General features: G+C 41.2%; 1 protein-coding gene across 1 annotated transcript in view; it reads left to right on the plus strand.

The window, feature by feature from the left end:
• Positions 1 to 15,844, plus strand: part of LOC105729971 (growth arrest-specific protein 6-like) — a 643,000-nt gene that overhangs the window by 104,153 nt on the left and 523,003 nt on the right. The window contains exons 4-6 of the mRNA XM_064378894.1: positions 2,026 to 2,233; positions 3,763 to 3,902; positions 4,428 to 4,542. The gene's annotated coding sequence lies outside the window, so the exon portion shown is untranslated. The remainder of the gene's footprint in view (positions 1 to 2,025; positions 2,234 to 3,762; positions 3,903 to 4,427; positions 4,543 to 15,844) is intronic.

Genomic DNA, 15,844 nt, shown 5'->3' on the forward strand with positions numbered 1-15,844 from the left:
AAAGAAGTTGTGCCGTGAGGAAAACACGGTCACACAGCATTGCATGCTACAGAAAAATCTTTTGGGAAAGTGAGTCAATCAATGGGGCAAACTTTATTGTTGTCTTATTTTAAGAAATGTCCACAGTCACCCCAACCGGTAGCAATCACCACTCTGATCAGTCAGCTGCCACTAACATTGAGGCAAGAGCCTCCACTGGCAAGAGGATTATGACTTGCTGAAGGCTCAGTTAATTGTTATTTTTGAAACAGATTCTCACTCTGTTGCCAGGCTGGAGTGCAGTGGCATGATTTCGGCTCACTGCAACCTTTGCCTCCTGGGTTCAAGTGATACTCACGCCTCAGCCTCCTGAGTAGCTGGGATTACAGGCATACATCACCACACCCAACTAATTGCAATACAGCATTTTTAAATTAAAGTATGTATCTTTTTTTTTAGACATAATGCTGTTGCACACTTAATAGTCTATAGTATACTGTAAATATAATTTTTATATGTGCTGGGAAACCAAAAATTCATGGGATTCATTTTATTGGGATATTCATATTATTGTGGTGGTCTAGAATTGAACTTGCAGTATCTCTAAGGTATGTCTATTAAAGGAAACTCAAACAATTCAATAGCAAGAAAACAAATTACCCAATTTTAAAAAATGGGCAAAGGACCTGAATACACATTTTCCCAAGAAGACATAAAAATGTCCAACAGGGGTATGAAAAGGTACTCAATATCACTAATCATTAGACAAATTCAAATTACAACCACAATGAGATATCACCTCACACCTGTTAGAATGACTATTATCAAAAAGGTAAAATATAACAAATATTGGAGAGGATATGGAAAAAGCCTTTGCACATTGTTGGTGCAAAGGTAAATTAGTATAACCATTATGGAAAAATGTATGACAGTTCCTCAAAAAGTTAAAAATAGAACTACCATGTGGTCCAGCAATCCCACTTTTGGGTATATAGCCAGGATAATTTAAGCAAGATCTCAAAGAGATATTTGAACACCCATATTTATTGCAGCATTATGTACAATAGCCAAGAAGTGGATACAACCCAAATGTTCATTAACAGATTAATGGATAAAGAAAATTTATATACATACAGTGGAATATTATAAAGCCTTAAAAAGGAGGAAATAATGTTATATGCTACAATATGGACGAACCTCAAGGATATAATGCTAAGCAAAATAAGCCAGTCATAAAAGAACAAATACTCTATGATTCTATTCATATGAAGTATCTAAAATAGTGAACATAGAAACAGAAAATAGAATGGTGGTTGCCAAGGGCTGGGAGGAAGGGAGAGGGAGAATTAGTATTTATGGATACAGAGTTTCAGTTTGCAAGATAAAAAAGTTCTAGAGATCTGTTGCACAATAATATGAATATACTTAACAGTAATGAACTATGCACTTAAAAATGGTTAAGAATATAAATTTAAAGTTTCATAATTTTTTTATCCCATATACCCAAAAAAGCATTAGCTGTGCAAAGTAAAGTTTCTACAAAAATGTGTGTGTGGGCTAATCTTCCAATTCTGTTCTAATAAACACATGTAATTCCAGATCTGGTCATTCCATTATAACTCACATCTGATTGGTAAGTCTTTATGACCAATGAGTATTGAAGTGCTGAGAAATTATGTATACATCACTAGCCACATGCGTTTTATGAAGAATTTATTTTCCATAAAAAAACGAGAGAGAAAGAAAACTATGGATTTGGAGGGGCAAAATTTAGTGGCAGATTAAACCAAACGGAGAATGATTATTCATATCTTGGTGCGACAATCTCAGTTGGTTCCTGGATGAATTCCATTCTATTTTGCCTGACATCAATATTTGAATGTGCATGGCTTATTAGTATTTGTGGGCATTTTTATAATGGCAATTTATTACACTTTCAAGTGACAGAAGCTGTCCTTTAAAGAATTGCTTTCTGACCTCCTCCTCTTTCAACCTACAACACCTGCTGAATGAAGTGGCCTGTTCTCTTTTCCTGTCCCCATATAGATACTGGAAGTTTTTGTGTGCAGGAGAGCAAGACTGCAATGCTTTGGTTGGAAGGTTTTTGTATCACCTGCTTGTTGAATTGCCATGGATCAACAATTTCTCAATTAGAAGAAGACAAACGAGAAGATAAAATATTTGGTAACTAAAGTTTTAAGCAGGAGCTCAGGAAGATTTTGAGAACATCTGGTCAGAATGTATTTCTTTTTAGGTGAGCATCCTCTTTTACAACCAGCAGACATAAAGCATTAAATTGGCTTACCCCACCCCTTCCTAACAAGAGAGAAGCTGGTTAGATTTATTACTTCTTTGATGCAGGTCTGGAGAGAGAGTGAAGTGGCATATGGCATTCCCACTGAAAGACCCTCTCAAAATCTTTAGATAGAATGTTTAGATCCTTTTAGATAGAATGTTTGTCAGCAATTTCTAACTCCTTTTTAAGAATCTGTCTAGGTTGAGATTGTGAAAGATCATTCACAAAAATAAAACTCAATTGATAATGTTTCCGGATTTTCCCTGTAATATTTATGTCCAAGTAAGGGATGTCATCAACACAAAACATTTTTTTCTTCTCTTAATTTTTAAAATTGGTTCTTTGTGTACCTGGCTCACACTCTTGCTTGGTTAAATTTAAAATTTCTTTTTCTTTGACAATAAAGGCAGAATTAATTATTTGTCTGTGTCTGCCTTCATTTTGTGTGTTCATAACAACCGTCAAACACCAAATTGCATTGTTCTTTTAATATGGAAGATTATAGCTAACAGGTTTCATAATACATTGTTGTTTAAGAATAGCATACCCAAGCAATCAAACCAAATAACCAGTTATTTCAAAACTGTATGAATATACTGCAGAAGGGGAGTCGATTTCAAATCAGTGTTTTCAAGTTCATGGCAAAATTTTAAACACTTATGTTAGAAGAGTATATTTCATTTAATGATGTTGCTTACATGACATTGTGTTCATATGATTATCCATGCTAGAATAATTTGAAATAAATCTCACTTTATGAGATATACACTAATCATATTTATCCTGTAGCATCCTAAGTGCTTTAAATATTCATCTATAGTAAAAATGTGTTTTTAAACTAATGTACATAGAACGAAAATTTTCTAATTTATGATTTTCAATGTGCTTAGTTACTTCCCACGTGCCTAAGCTATCCTTTATTAAACAACTATGCAATCAGATGATTTACATACATTCTTGAATTTCCATTATTCTTTAGCTTTTAAAACAGTTCTGAATATTAGCCGTAGCTTACGTAAAATTTAGCCTTGTAATAAATGTGATCTATTATTTATGCAAGAATTTCAGTGATATTATGAAAGAGAATGTTTAGAAACTTTTTACATTTCAGGAGGGAATGAGATTGGTTGAAGATACATCTGAGCAGAGTTAAAACTAGTTGAGAAGCAAATAAAAGCTTAGCAAGTCACAGGAAATTTCAGGGTACTATTAATCTTTACTGTCATCTTTAGGTATGCTATAAATTTTTATTAAAATAATTAATATGCAACTGTATTAAGACAATCTGGAGTCTTTACATTCCATCCAAAAGACAAACGAAAAATCGAATCAATGGAGAGGATTAATTTTTTTTTTTTTTTTAACGTATAGTCAGACGGGGAGAAAAACAGACCCACCTTATATAGTTAGTACACTCAGTTCAGAAGTTACCATTTTTGTGTATTATCCAGTTTCTTTTCTTTCCTTGTTTCTTTTCTTTTCCACAGAGCCTTGCCTGCCTTGGTTATTTCACCGTTCATTAGCATCTCACTAGAAGAGGGAAGAAAAAGAAGAGGAGGTGAAATTAAGCAATCAGCTTCGTTACTTGTTAACAAAAGGTGGCAAAGAGGTTGAGTACCAGTTACAAGTAAGAGTTAAAAATCTATTTTTAAATTGTCAATGTGTTTTAGCAGCCTATGCTGGGCCTGTTAATATCAGAACTAATTAGAGTTAGCCAAGTTACAATGCATCTCCACAGTAGATACCAGCACTGTCACCAAGTCCACTGTCTCTGGGGTTGGAGAAGGCCTGGTTGATGTACATCTGGTATTTAGAAAGAGAAATCAGAATGAATCTTTTTTAAAAATAAATAAGGGGGGTTAAGTAATGATTTCTATTGTGGAAATCACTGGAAAATTATGTTTGTTAAATATATTTGTCAAAAGATAAAGATGTCTAGTTATGTACTTGTACTTATGGCTTTTTCAGTTTACTAAAGTTCAATTTTAAAACAAGCAAAAAATACAGATATGTCTCAGAGAAATAGAAAATACTATAGGGTGGCATGAATTCCAAACTCTGAGACTCAAGGAGAGCAAAGTCACAGGATGCTGAAGAATTCAGGAGTAGTTTGGTTCTAGCTCACCTCTATCTTTTTATTTTTTCTTTTCAGAGAAACAAGAAGAATTTGCTTCTCAATCCCTTCTGTAAAAGCCCAGTTGGGCCAGGCGCGGTGGCTCATGCCTGTAATCCCAGCACTTTGGGAGCCGAAGCGGATGGATCACGAGGTAAGGAGATCCAGACTATGCTGGACAACATGGTGAAACTCCGTCTCTACTAAAAATACAAAAAATTAGCTGGGTGTGGTGGCGCGCACCTGTAGTCCCAGGTATTCGGGAGGCTGAGAATCGCTTGAACCCGGGCGGCGGAGGTGGCAGTGAGCCTGGATTGCTCCGTCTCAAAAATAAATAAATAAATAAATAAAGCTCAATTGCTGCTTCAGTTATAGAAAAACCAGGAAAACACACACACACACACACACACACAGACACACACACAAAACAAAAAAGAAAGAAAAGGGAACAAAGGCTCAAAAGACGGAAACTAAGAGCCAGATGGTTATTTCAAATATGCAGGACAAGAGGGAGTCCAAATAACCATTTGGGAAAGGTCCTTTTAGGGCTCCCAGAACTAAGGAAATCAGGTGGTGCCACTTTAAGTACAGTATTTGACTATGAATGAGTCACTGGAGAGCCACTTGGGGTAAGTTTAGGATTCAAAGAAAAAAGTCTTCCCGCTGTGGATTGATCCATATTTTTCAGGGATAAACAGTAGATTATGGCTTCGGAGCCTGGACTGTCCTTTGTTGGAGGGCACGATGCACCATAGATTTTTATTTCCACGAAGCAGACTCCAGGGGTTTGCTGCCTTCCAGACAGCAGCTGGCACCGGGCAGAGGCACGGCCTACGGCCTGAGCTGCCGGCGACTGCCTCGCGCTTGGCGGTGCGTCCCAGGCTGCGCGGGGCAGCCCCGCACCCTGAGCTTCCCGCTCCGAGCAGGAGCGGACGCTGTTCCTCTCTGGAGGGGCCAAGGCTGGCTGCTCCTCCTTATATTTGGGGAGAACGGAGCGGAGTAAGTTTGTAAAAGCGTTGGCTCCTCCTTTTAACTCTGGTGCCTAAAGGGGGTGAGCTTATAGCCAAATAAAACGAAGAGAGAGGACCCCGTTTTGAGCGAGGAGGATTTCTGGATGAGCCGGCGATGTGTCCTGCAACTGTCGATTTGGCAGGTTTGATTCAGTCAGCTGCCAACTGGTTCCCACTTCAAACACGCTTCCCTCAGCCTAGTGTTCTGACCGACTCCCCAGACTCGGGGTGGGGAGCGAGCAGAACAAGAGAATCAAAAGTCAGCCAGGCTTCTTTTGGTCTCTGCTTGTGCACAGCTGGTTTGGTTCTGAGCCGGCTGATGCACGAAGGGAAAACGCCCGGGCTGCTCGGGCTCTTTGGCGGGATTAGCGTGTGTGCGCCGGGAGGGGGCGGGTAGGAAGAGGCGGGAGCAGAGTTAGGCTGAGTACTGAGCGAAGCCCCTTATTTTGCGTCCCAGCTGCCCTTCCAGGCCCCTTCCAGGCCTCGCCTGGGTGACGAGGAGGGCGCAGGGCGTGGGGGACGCCCGGCAGCGCCTCGAGCCCGCGGTGGCGGCGGGGCTGTCTCTTTAAGCGCTCCGGAGGGGCTGGGGCGGGAGGGCGGCGAGCGCGTTTCCATGGCACCGGGCTGCGGGGGCTGCCGGGCCGCTGGGCTCACTCGGTTTCAGTCGCTCCCGGCGGAGCAGGGGCAGGCAGAGCTCAGCGGCCACCCGGCCTCTGGGGCTCGCCCGGCCGCTCCCCTCGCGCTCCCAGCCGCCCGTGACGCCTGGTGGGGCCGAGCTGCTGCCGTTCCCTCCGCGGAGAGACGCACCGCGCCAGCCCCGCGAGCCCCGCACACCAACTTCTGCCTGACGAGCCCAACTTCTGCGCCGGGTTCGCACTTGCGGAGCCGGAACGGCGCGCCGCGCACAGCCCGGGCGGATCAGCCTAGCCGAGGCGTCCTCGCGACCGTGGCGCTGGTGCTTCTGCGCCTGGGCGGTTGTCGGCTGGCCGCCAGGAAGCGCCCTACAGCTCCGTCCCGGCACGTAAGTGGCGCCCGCGCACTCCGGAACGCTCCGAGGGAGCAGAGACCGCGCGCCCCGCCCCGCCCCACCCCAGACCCGCTGCGGACCCCGCGGCTCGAGCCCGGGAGCGGGTGGGGCGGGAGGTGAGGGCCGACACCTGCGGCGGCTGCGGGCAGTCCCGGGCGGAGCGCGGTCCCCCGCGCGTCCTTGGGGAGCTCCAGCCCGGGCGCGGAGACCGCGACCGGGGCCCGTGTGCTCTCCACCCTGTACTTTCTCTGCGCCTGACAGATTTTTTTCCTCAAGGTTTGGGTGCGTGTGTGTGTGTGTGTGTGTGTGTGTGTGTGTGTGTGTGTGTGTGTGTGAATTTTCTGTTTGGAGAGTAATTGGCTCACAACTACCACTTTGTGAAAGGATTGTGAATGAAATCCTGTCGAGCAGCGAGTTTGACATTTTTTTCTTTGTAGAGACCAATGAGTGTGTGCGCATGTATAAGAATACACGTATAAAGAAAGAAGGAATTTTTTTTTTCTTTGAGAAGTGTCACTGAGTCGGACAGAGTGGTTTATTCCACAGGTTTGACGAGAGGCAAAATCCCGGCTCTTCTGCCCGAGTGAGGAGCTGATGAGATGGGGATGTGGACTGAAGGTTCGGCTGCTCGGTTACTAGTCCCCTTAGTAGAGAGCCGAAGAGTTAGAAGGAAGGTGACTCAAACGCATCGTCTCGGGAGGGGCATGGTTTCGTTCCGGATCAGAAATCATGAAAGCTAGGAGATAATTCTTGTTATCGTGTCAGCCATAGCGAGGAGCTCACGGGAATTCTAAGTCTTTACGAATTGCCTGGTCCTCTTGACTGGCTGGAGAAGTTTTCCCTGAATTCTGTAGCATCAGCGGAATCATCATCGAACCGCCTGAGAGAGAAGCCAGATCTCATTCTGTTTTTCGATTTCTGCTCCTGAGCGGTTATGAATAGACACCGGAGTACTTTGAACGTTTAAACGTGTTTGCCATTTTGCTACTACTTTGCTTCACCTTTGCCTTTCTGAAATCTGAATATTTTATTATAGAAAAATGGCTTAGAGAAGTACACAAAGCCATCCACAGATCTCTGGGGATTTACTTTTTCCTGTAAGAAAAATGCGATTTGGGGGTTCAGTTTACATTTCCGTATTTCATTCCTTTCATGTGAGACTCAATTTGCTACCTGGTTCCTGCAAATGTCACTAAGTATAAATCTTGACACATGGCCAGTGTGTCAGTGGCATCTCAGAACTTCTTGCCTACATAGTTTGTAAATATGCATTTGGCAGAAATGCCACATTTCTGTGTCTGTGATTTCTCTTGAATTGATGTGTCTTGTTTATTTTGAAGAGAAGGTTGATTTAGACTTTTCTTCAGTTTATCTCAGAAAACACATCTCACTTTGGATAGCGTGTGCATGTAAGCCTGCACTTCTTAGAAACTGTTTTTCAGAAAGCTTGCAGAGTAGCCATGCTCTTACCTTTACAAGTGCCTTTAAGTGGATTCTGGGTTGGCTAATTTGCCACAAAATCACCCATGCACACTGAGACAGAACAGTCCCTTTGGAGAGGAACTGAGAAGTAACAGAAATACTCACATTACTTTTGACGTTGTTTGGCTGTTTTACCTCAGGTTTCAATATTGACTCTTTTGTTGAAAAGGCTGGAGGAATGACACTGCATTTTTTTTTCTTTTAAGGAGACTGCTACTGCAGCTCATTTATTTATCAAGTGAGAGATCATATATACATACATTCTCAAATTTAAATTCTTAAGTGTTTAATACAGATGCTTTTTCCAGGAAGTTATTGAGATCAATCTAATGACTCTTAGTACTTTCTGAGATCTTGATAGGAAAAAGTCTAAATTTTGTACTTCTCCTTGGTATTAGACTTAATGGTGGTTTCTTCAGCAGGAACTGTGTTGGGATTTAGTGCTAGGTTTCTTCAGATGACTTTGCAATTGTTGTCGGCATGTGCAATGCAACCGTGTATAGATAGCACTTGGCTTCTGCACACCTGTCTATCTACTAAATTAAAGGGAATTCTTCCTGAGATTTGTATTGATCTCTGAGGTCCATTATCAGTGACAGCAGGCTTCTAATGAGGTGAAGACCACTAATGAGAACTCATCGTCTTACTGACTGGCACTTATAGGTCATTAGCACAGGTAAAAGTTTTATGTAGCTAAACTCATACTTGAGCAGATTTTGGAGCTGGGGTGACAAGTGAAAATAAGAAATGACTGTGCAGCTAACCAACAGTCAGCCTAAAATCAATGCATTGTGTTTATGGTGCATTCCTCTGAAGATAAGCTCATTTTCAAATATTTTTTTTTAAGAAATCAAAGATGAATGACATGAATATTCCAACTCTAATTATAATTGATCTGTCTGATGACCTTGTCTTATCACGTTTAGGAAATCTTGAATAACTAATATCAGGCAGATTCATAAAATCAGTATTTCAGGAAGAGTGCTTAAGTACCTATTCTGTATGGATGCATTAGAAATCACGAATAATCTGTTTGAATTCTTATATGCCAGGCAAATTCCTAGCTACTTTACATTTATTTTTTCATTTAATCCTAGAAATGCCCTATGAGGTAGGCATATTATTATACCATTATATGACAAAGAAAGAGACACATTAAGTTACATTTCAGAAATTCAGAAGATCTGGACCTAGGCAGTTTGATTCCAGAGCTGAAGTTCTTAACACATGTATTCCACTTCGGAACACTCAGGTGCAGGCTCTGTTTTTAAGAAGTTCTTTTTAATCACTTTAATGCATTTTCAGTGGGAGTAGGGCTGGTACCTTCTACCTAGTGGTTATTGAGACACCTGTGTAAACTTTTTTGATTGTTGCCATAGTTATAGGGTTCTGTTGGCATTCTGTGGTGGGTATGGAGAGAGGTTGGCATGTCCTGCTATGGGTAGGATAGTTCCTCACAAGGAAGATCTGATTTGTCTCCTCCTTATTGAGTGTCTTCATAGGAAAGTTTCCTCTTCTCTCAAGGCTGTAAGTACTTAAGTATTAAAATGAGGGGGTAGGTTTAAAGTGGGTATTATAGAGTGGGAAAAGTTATCCGTGGCAAGTGCATTAAAAATTGGAGAGTTGTAACTAGTAATGGTATTTTGATAAAGGGATATTGAAGAGTTTACTTATGTTAATGTTAATAGTACTCTGTAAATGTTTTCTAAAGGATTAAATAGGAGGAAATAAACTCTAATCTAGATCTTTGAGACACCAAAGGAAAATGATTGGCTGTAATGCACTCTATTAAAATTTATCCTTTGTAACACACTCTTGTAAACACTTGCATAATTATTTTATGCAGCCTAATGAAAAGTAGTAAACATGGGAGTGTTGCAGATATCATGGCAGGCAGAAATGAATAAAGGAAGATGAAGTACTTAAGCTCCTGGGAGTGGGATACTTGGATTTCTCTGACATCAGAAGGGAATTTTTATATAACATGGCCACTTTGTGACTCAGCAGTAGTCTATGTAGGACATCTCACTTCCATCATCTAAGATAGTACAGGCAGTTTTGACATACAAATCCCAAATATGCCTGATACGATACTATCCACCTCTCTCCTGCAACACACATACATAGAACTATGTTTCACCTCAGGCTTCTGTAATTAATATAGAAATTTAGGGTCAGAGAGAGAGTGACAGTGACTTAGATTTATGAAGAACTAATGAGTTTGGAAATGGAGCCAGTCAATAGTCTATGATAATAATTTGAAATAGCGAAGGAGAGTGGCAAAGTTGTCTGTTGTCCCTCACACATGCTGGAATTTCTTTGTTTTTATTATTTTTTAAACTTTTGATATTATAAAGCCTGAAATTGAGCCGTCTTAGTTCATTCGGGCTGGTGTAACAAAATACCATAAGCTGGGTGGCTTTTAAACCACAAACATTTATTTCTTATGGTTCTGGTGACTGAGAAATCCAAGAATTCTCAGAATCCTGGATTTTGGCACATCTGACGTCTTGTAGAGCCTGTTTCCTGGTTCACAGATCTAGCTTTGTCCTCATGTGATGCAAGGGTTAAAGGAGCTCCCTTGGGCATACATTAATTTTACTCATGGTGGCTCTACCCTCATGATTTAATCACTTCTCAAAGGCCCCATTTCCTAATAACATCACATTTGGAGTTAGGGTTTCAACACAGGAATTTTAGGAGGAAGCAGTGATTCAGAGCATAGCATGAGTGAACTAGAGATATCTGGGACTAATACTCTCTTATTTATTTATTTATTTAATTTCGAGATAATGTCTCACTCTATCACCCTGGCTGGAGTACAGTGGTGTGATCTGGGCTCACAGCAACCTCTGCCTCCTTGGTTCGGGCGATTCTTGTGCCTCAGCCTCTTGAGTAGCTGACACTACTTGTACATACCAACCACGTTCAGCTAATTTTTGTTTTTTTAGTAGAGTCGGGTTTCCATGTTGGCTAGGCTCATTTTGAATTCCTTACCTCAAGTGATCTGCCCACTTCAGCCTCACAAAGTGCTGGTATTACAGGCATGAGCCACCACACCAGGCCAATAATCTCCTTAAACTTACAAATAATTTAAGCATGGTCTGGGTTTACTCATTCATTTAAATTAATTGGAAAATAGTTTTTTTCTTTTGAGATCCGGCACATTAAATGAGCAGAAAATGAATTTGAGAAGAGAAGGCTGTGTGCATTCTCTATGGATAAAACATTTTTTAAAGCAGTTTGTGTATTAATATCTTTAATCCTAACAACAAGCCTATAAGATAGATAACACCATCAACAAGCATATAAGATAGAGAACACCATCATCTTTTCAGATGAGGTCACTCAGGCATAGAGAGGTGTATTAGTCCGTTTTCAAACTACTATAAAGAACTACCTGAGACTGGGTAATGTATAAAGGAAAGAGTTTTAATTGACTCAAAGTGCTGCATGGCTGGGGTGACCTCAGGAAACTCACAATCATGGCAGAAGGTCAAGGGGAAGCATGGCACATCTTACATGGTGGCAGGAGAGAGAGAGAAGAGAGGAGAACAAAGAGGGAACTGCCAAACACTTTTAAATCATTAGATCTCGAGAACTCACTATCATGAGAATAGCATGGGGGAAATGGCTCCCATGATCTAATCACCTCCCATCAGGTCCATCCCTCAACACATGGGGATGACAATTCAAGACGAGTTGGGTCGGGACATAAAGCTAAGCTGTATCATTCTGCTTCTGTTCCCTTACAAATCTCATATCCTTTTCACATTTCAAAACATAATATTGCCTTCCTAACAGTCCTCCAAAGTCTAAACTCACTCCAGCACTAATTCAAAAGTTCAAGTTTAAAGTCTCATCTGGCACAAGGTAAGTTCGTTCTACCTACGAACATGTAAAATCAAAGGCAAGTTAGTTGCTTCCAAGATACAATCGGGGTACAGGCATTGGGTAAATGCTCCCATTTCAAATGGGAGAAATTTGCCAAAACAAAGGACTACAGGCCTTATGCATGTCCAAAACCCAGAAAAGCAGTTGTTAAATTTTAAAGCTCCAAAATTATCTCCTTTAACTCCATGTCTCACATTCAGAGCATGCTGACACAAGAGGTGGGCTCTTAAGGCCTCGGGCAGCTCTGCCTCTGTGGCTCTGCAGGGTACAACCCCCACAGCTGCTTTCATGGGCTGGTGTTGACTGCCTGCAGTCTTTCCAGGCACGTGGTGCAAGCTGTTGGGGATGCACCATTCTGGTGTCTGGAGGACAATGGCCCTCTTGCCAAAGCTCCGCTAGGCAGTGCCCCAGTAGGAACTCTGTGTGAGGGCTTTTTTTTTTTGGAGACGGAGTTTCGCTCTTGTTACCCAGGCTGGAGTGCAATGGCGCAATCTTGGCTCACCGCAACCTCCACCTCCTGGGTCCAGGCAATTCTGCCTCAGCCTCCTGAGTAGCTGGGATTACAGGCACGCGCCACCATGCCCAGCTAATTTTTTGTATTTTTAGTAGAGATGGGGTTTCACCATGTTAACCAGGATGGTCTCGATCTCTTGACCTCGTGATCCACCCGCCTCAGCCTCCCAAAGTGCTGGGATTACAGGCGTGAGTCTCCGCGCCCGGCCCTGTGTGAGGGCTTTAACCCCACATTTTCCCTCTGCACTGCCCTAGTAGAGGTTCTCCATGAGGGCTGTGCTCCTGTAGCAGACTTCTGCCTGGACATCCAAGTGTTTCCATACATCCTCTGAAATCCTGGCAGAGGTTTCCAAACCTCAGCTCTTCTGTGCACCCTGAGGCACAACATCATGTGGAAGCTGCCAAGGCTTGGGGCTTGCATCCTCTAAAGCCATGGTCCAAGCTGTACCTTGGGCCCTTTTACCCGTGGCTGGAGCAGGAGTGACTGGGACTCAGGGCTCTATGTCTCAAGGATGCAGAGAGCTGCAGGGCACTGGGCCTGGCTAGGAAGCCGTTCTTCCCTCTTTGGCCTCGGGGCCCATGATGGGAGGGGCTGCCATAAAAATCTCTGAAATTCCCTGGAGACATCATCCCGGTGTCTTGGCAATTAACATTTGACTTCAGTTTACTTATGCACATTTCTGCAGCTGCAACTTGAATTTCTCCCCAGAAAATGGGTTTCTCTTTTCTACTCATAGGTCAGTCTGCAAATTTTCTAAACTTTTATGTTGTACTTCCCTTTTAAAAATAAGTTCTGGCTTCACATCATCTCTTTGTGAACACATATGACTGTATACTTTCAGAAAAAGCCAGTTTACATCTTGAACATTTTGCTGCTTAGAAATTTCTTCTGCCAGATACCCTAAAATCATCTCTCTCAAGTTCAAAGTTCCACAGATATCGAGGACAGGGGCAAATTGCCCCAGAGATTTGGGCATTTTTGCCAAAGCATAGCAAGCTAAAGCACATTAAGAGTGACCTTTGCTCCATTTCCCAATAAGTTCCACATCTCTATCTGAGAACACCTCACCCTGGGCTTCATTGTCCATATCACTATCAGCATTTTGAACAAGACCATTGTCTCTAGGAAGTTTCAGACATTCTCAGATCTTCCTGTCTTCTTCTGAGCCCTGCAAACGATTTCAACCTCTGCCTGTTACTCAGATCCAAAGTTGCTTCCACATTTTCAGGCTATTTTTATAGCAGTACCTCACTATCCTGGTACCAGTTTTCTGGGTTTGTCTGTTTTCACATTGCTATAAAGAATAACCTGAGACTGGGTGATTTATAAAGGAAAGAGGTTTAATTTACTCACAGTTCTGCATGGCTGGGGAGGACTCAGGAAACTTACAATCATGGCAGAAGGTGAGGGGGAAGCAAGGCACATCTTACATGGTGGCAGAAGAGAGAGAGGGTGACAGAGAGAGAGAGAATGGAATTGTCAGACACTTTTAAGCCATCAGATTTCATGAGAACTCTCACTATCATGAGAACAGCAGAAATACCCTCATGATCCAGTCGCCTTCCACCAGGTCCCTCTTTTGACACATATGTATTACAATTTGTGATGAGATTTGGGTGAACACACAGAGCCAAACTGTATCAAGAGGTTAGGTAGCTCTCATGAAGTTTCATAGCTGAGAAGTGGTAGAACAGGCTATGGATCCATCCTGTCTAGCTCTAGAGCTCTGTTCGTAATCTCCATGATCTGTGCTGTTCCCTTTACCTTTGACTTTTCCTTCATATGGTCTTAAACTGTGAGACTCTCTGATCTTTTTACTTAGTCTGGATCTGTTTACCTAAATTCAGTAGTAGCTGCTCTTGCTCCTCTTCTCCCCAAGTAGATTCAAACTTTTGCCCTTTAGTTTTAGTAGTCAATTCCAGTTCATACTTTATTGATGGTATTTACATTTTATTATATGGATTTTCTTAGTGTCCCTGTCCTCAGTTTTCATATTATTTACATATGTTTACTTCTTTCTTCTATGTTTCATAGAAATACATTTACCACTCTTCTTTCAAGGTAATCCTTACCCTGTATGTTCCAGATCCCATATTAAAAATATTTTCTCTGTCATTTCTTTTATATCTTTAATTTTCATCTCTTTCCATTTCATTGATTTTTCTCTTCTTCCAATCATTCAAGTCTTCCGTTCTATGTCTGTCCCTACTCTATGTCTATAATATGTCTTGTCTATATACAGGTCTTTGTTGACTTTGCTTCTCTCCTTCACCTTCCACTGCTGCAGAACAGCTCATAATGCTGCTTCCTTTGTTTTTTTCCTAAATATCAGTCATTTAACCCATTACATTGTGGCCTTCTCTGCTGAACTTCCTTTTCAGAGGGTACCCTCTTTTCAGAATTTGCCCAACCCTTATTTTTCCATAGCATGTGACATTACTAATTCCTATTTTCTACTTTTTTTTCTTTACATCTTGTACTTTTCCTTTGTACATGTAGTATCATCTGTAGTTCTCCTCCTCCATTGGTGTCTGCATTCTCCCCTTCTATCTTTATTTCTCTTTCCATTGTTTATATATTAACTAGTTTAGCTCTTCCTACTGGCTTCCATCATATGTGCTATTTTTATGAGACCCAGATCTGTATATCCAGCCCCAGTCTCTTTGGAGCTACAGATTTGCATTTTCAACTATAGATTTATCATCTCCATGGATTTCAGAGGCAAAATGTCCTTAGATCATCTAGTCATTATTATCTACTTCAACATCTTCTTCTCAGGTGCTTTGTCCATCTTCTCCTTTGTCTTATTTGAATTTTTTAAAATCTCTGTTACTTGTCTCCCAGTTTATATTGTAGTTTTATTATGAGCTTTAGGTGAGACAGTTGTGAAAAGACTTTTGTATATGGCAATTTGATAGATATAAATTAATATTTATATTCCTATCAGTTGCTAAATTCTGCCAACACCTGCAACAAAATATCTCCTGAATTAGTTCCTATTCTTGATGCCAACACATAAACCTGTTAGGCTGTTTTTCTCCAAGGCTACTACAGTTATCTCTTCATTGATCTTCTTTTTCATATCCTGTCAATCCTCTTTATTTTTATTATATATTCTATTTAGGTTTTATCAGGATTGATTTTTAAAGCAAAGATCTAGCAACATCATTTCCTTTCTTAAGAACTCTGATTATCCATGAAATAAGCTCAAGGATTCATAATATTGTTCTTAAATAGCACGTATTGTGTGCCAGGAATTATTTAAGTTCTTTGCATATTTGAACTCATTTAATTCTTAAAACAGCCCTATCGGAAGATAATATTTGTATCAACATTTCTGATATAGAAATTGAAGTCCAGAGAACTTAAGGTTTTCTGGAGAAACTACATATAAGAGTATGAAGCTCAGGAGAGAGGTCATATAGACAGTTAATGAGTAATAAAGCTAGGATAAACCCAGGCTGTCTGACTCTAGAATCTGAGCAGTTAATTACCACACTGTATTCAAGGCTTTATCTTTCTGGCATTA

Source organism: Aotus nancymaae, unplaced genomic scaffold (genome assembly GCF_030222135.1).
Source record: "Aotus nancymaae isolate 86718 unplaced genomic scaffold, 86718_ANA_hifiasm-v0.15.2.pri h1tg000019l, whole genome shotgun sequence".
Classification (NCBI taxonomy): Eukaryota; Metazoa; Chordata; class Mammalia; order Primates; family Aotidae; genus Aotus; species Aotus nancymaae.